General features: G+C 36.3%; 1 pseudogene; it reads left to right on the top strand.

The window, feature by feature from the left end:
- The first annotated feature begins 1,582 nt into the window (after nt 1-1,582).
- LOC122646088 lies at nt 1,583-3,936 on the top strand (annotated as a pseudogene).
- The last annotated feature ends 346 nt before the right edge of the window (nt 3,937-4,282 follow it).

Here is a 4,282-nt window from a genome sequence, read left to right as displayed (position 1 = left end):
TAGAATATTCTATTTGGAATATTCCTACTTCATCTTTAAATTTTGTGTTTTACGAATTTAAGCCTTATTAGGGTTCTATGGAATAGAAATCACGGAGGGTGTAACAGACCACCACCACCGCCCAGCCCATCGCCTGGAAAAAAGTTTGTCAGCGCTCGATGACTGAATACCGGCCAAGAATTGACCAGAAAACCTTCTTCTGGTTGGCCAAAATCGATTCTGTTTTTGCCCTTTTTTCAAAAAGAAAAATCACTACAAAAATTCAATTAATTCTTATGTCATTAAACCAATGAGGCTTTTATAGTTTTCAGCGACTGCAGGGATCTAATCTTGTATTTATTTATAATACAAAATTCAAATCCTTGTCCAACCCACAATGGAAATGATTAGTATATTCCTATTAACCTTAAAGTGATCTTAAACCCATAAAAACTGACACCGCACACTATCCGATCAATATGAGACTACATTCCTCTCTCATTATGGCCATAGAGCACATTTACTGCATCAGTCTTACAGCTAAAAATCTTCTCACAATCCTTATAATCGAGTCTCTTTCCTGCTTTTTCTTCTTCTCCCTCGACCACTCTTTACTCTTGAATTACTAAGCCACAACCATAACATGAAAACTAAGTAACGAGAAGACGAAGAATATTGACCTCACAAGTCACAATCATGAAAAATAATTCACTTTTCAGTGCGTGAAGCTCCAGCCACTGTGTGGCTTAAGAAGAGTCATAATGTACCATTCAAGCCTGAGAGCAACTCAAGGCCCACCAGCAAGAAAACTAAAAATCAGCCAACTTGAAAACATATTAACAAGAAAAAAAAATTGTGAATTTAAGTCCAATTCCAATCATTTATCATAATAATCAGTGGACTAAGGAGAGCAATCCAGAGATGAGCAAGAACTACTCAATGCAGACTTCTTTGGTCTTCTTCTTCGTCTCCTTCTTCTTCCTCTTCTTGACCATAGCCATCTCCTCATCTCCAAACCAAACAAATGACTGCAATTTACCATCAATCCGGTGCGGCAATACCGGTCCTGACATTCAATTTCCTTTCTGGATAAAGGGCCGGCAGCCCGAGCACTGTGGCTATCCTGGCTCCGGCTTCGCCGTGTCTTGTACTGCCACCAACGAAACTCTGCTGGAGCTTCCATTTTCGGGTTCGTTCTTTGTAAGGAACATAAACTATGCATCTCAGACTCTGGGTATATACGACCCACATGGCTGCCATCCTCAAAGGCTTCTTCATATCAATTTATCTGTTTCTCCCTTTCTTGATGGATCTCAACAAGCTTATGAGTATGATCCGTATAGTGTCACTTTCTTCAATTGTTCAACAACAAAACCAGAACGGGATACTCATGGCTATGGACCCCCGATTTCCTACCTTGGCGTCCCTGGGCACCAAGTTTATGTCTTCGACTCATATCTACGTCTATCAAGCATGCCCTTGTCGTTTTGCAAAACAATTAAGACACTCTCTCATTCAAACGCAAATTTTATGTATGAAATTTCTGAAATTAATGCCACATGCTTTTATCTTCAACTGAGTTGGTCTCAACCATCGAGTGGAGTTTGTGAAGCAAAGAGAGAATATTGCAGATTGAAGAACACTAACACAAGTGGACCTTATGAAACTGAATGCTTTATTCCCCCCCAATCTCCTTCACCACCAGCATTAGGTATATACTACTCTCTCTCTCTCTCTCTCTCTCTCTCTCTCTCTCTCTCTCTCTCTCTCTCATTCTTGATTGTGCCTTAATCTACTTTCTCTGTATTCTGTAGGCTGGGTTTTTTTTTTAATTATTATTATTATTATTATTATTATTATTATTATTATTATTATTATTATTATTATTATATTTTTTTGATTATTTGTAGCATATATTTGTAATACATGCTACAAATATATTTAAAGTATATTTAAGGATGGTTTAACGAGTTGGAGATAGATGTTCTGGGAAGATTCCATTTTATGATTTGCTATTAAATTCTAGTGTATGGCTGGTCGTTTTATCGTGATGGCCATGCCATAGGTGGGAATTTCGACTTTGCTTCTTGTTGATGTTTATTTGTTTGGTTCTCTATTTCGTATCATCAAGGTGTATATTTTTTTTTTTATCTTTCCTTAATACAAAGGATCTTTTAGCAAAAAAATTGTTATATCTATGATAACACCATCTCTCTCTCTCTCTCTCTCTCTCTCTCTCTCTCTCTCTCTCTCAAAATCTTGTTGTGATCAAGGTTGGTTACAACATCATTGTAAACTTACATTTTTGTCCCTTATTTTATTCTCAAAAATTATTAAATGATGGGTGCAAAAGAGTTTTTTAAAATTAATTGACAGTGACTTATTATTATGCCATTTTTAAAAATTGTCATTATCTATGTGAAATGGCATGCATTAAATAACTTTTTGGAATAAAATAAGAGATAAAAAATAAGGTTATAACTTATTAGTTCACTTAATTATTATTAGGATTTTTAGAATTAGTGAAGGTGTTATGTGTTGATTCCTTTCCTTTTCTTTTTTCTTTTTTTGTGCTTCTTTTTCTTTCCTAGGTGCATCTGCGAAGAAAGTGCTTACAGGTAAAGCCACAGACATATTTAGCTTTAATAAGATTCATGTGTTACTGTAAAATTCTACTTTGTTGCTTATTAATTTTTAGGTTTTCATTACAGGCGTAACCACCGGTACCTTTCTTCTTGTTGTGGCAATAATGATGTCCATAAAAAAATACCGTGACTACAAATCAGATAAAATTGAAAAAGAAAACCAAGTGAGGATTCTAAAGTTCTTAGATGACTACAAATCCCTCAAGCCCTCAAGGTACACATTTGCTGACATTAAGAGGATTACAAATCAATTTAAGGAAAAACTTGGACAAGGAGGTTATGGTAGTGTGTACAAAGGAAAGCTTTCCAATGAAATTCTAGTTGCTGTTAAGGTCCTTAACAATTCCACCGGAGTTGGAGAGGACTTCATTAATGAAGTTGGCACCATCGGTACGATTCATCACATAAATGTGGTTCGCCTAGTTGGTTTCTGCGCAGATGGATATAGACGAGCTCTTGTCTATGAATTTTTGCCAAATGAGTCACTAGAGAAGTTCATCTTTTCAAGAGATACTAAGAGAGCAGTCCTTGGTTGGGAGAAACTTCAAGATATAGCTATTGGCATCGCAAAAGGAATAGAATACCTTCATCAAGGGTGTGATCTACGTATTCTTCATTTCGATATTAAACCTCATAATATCTTATTAGACTACAACTTCAACCCTAAGATCTCTGATTTCGGTCTTGCAAAATTATTTTCCAAGGACCAGAGTGCCATCTCCATGATCGCACAAGAGGGACAATAGGATATATTGCCCCTGAAGTGTTTTCTAGGAACTTTGGTCATGTTTCTCATAAATCAGATGTTTATAGTTTTGGAATAATGTTGCTTGAAATGGTTGGTGGGAGAAAGAACATTGACAACACTGTAGAGAACACTAGCCAAGTGTACTTCTCCCAATGGATCTATAATCATCTGAGCCATGGGAAAGAGTTGGAAATCAGGATAGATGAAGATGGAGATGCTAGCATTGCTAAGAAGCTAACAATTGTGGCTCTTTGGTGTATCCAATGGTACCCAGTTGATCGTCCTTCAATGAAATTAGTGGTTCATATGTTGGAAGGAGATAGAGAGAGCTTGATCATGCCACCCAATCCTTTTGAGTCTACAATGCCTTCAAACACTAATGTAGGTAATAGTAAAAGACCCCTCTGCATGAAGTTACCAATCATCTCTGAATAAGGGTGTGCACAATATGTTGTTTTGTTTGATATCTGTTTAAGTTAAGTAGCATGGCTGAACTTCTACCCATCACTCATTTCAGCCAGTATGTTTAAGAAGCTTTGAAATTGATGATGAATGGTCTTGAATTTATTCTATCTATAGCTATATATCCTATGCTCTCTTTTTTTTTTTCTTTTTTTTTTTTTGGGGGGGTTGTTTGGAGTCCTATCTATAGCTATAATGTTCACCATTGAGGTTTCATGGTAGAATAAACATACATTGATACAAGCTTTTACATAATCATCTTTTTAAATATCTCTTGTTTGTCACTATTAAATAATGGACAACATTTAGGATTACCTTAACGGTGTTCAGAAAAACATAGTGGAGACAGATCGAGACATTCTTGCTCAACAGTCAACGAACGGAGAGAACACATACAGTCTAACCCGAAAGGTGATTGCAACGGATGCAATCTTCCATAGTCCAAATC

This window comes from Telopea speciosissima, chromosome 11, assembly GCF_018873765.1.
Source record: "Telopea speciosissima isolate NSW1024214 ecotype Mountain lineage chromosome 11, Tspe_v1, whole genome shotgun sequence".
Classification (NCBI taxonomy): Eukaryota; Viridiplantae; Streptophyta; class Magnoliopsida; order Proteales; family Proteaceae; genus Telopea; species Telopea speciosissima.
Note: the sequence above shows the minus strand (reverse complement) of the source record. Positions and strands in the feature narration are given on the sequence as shown.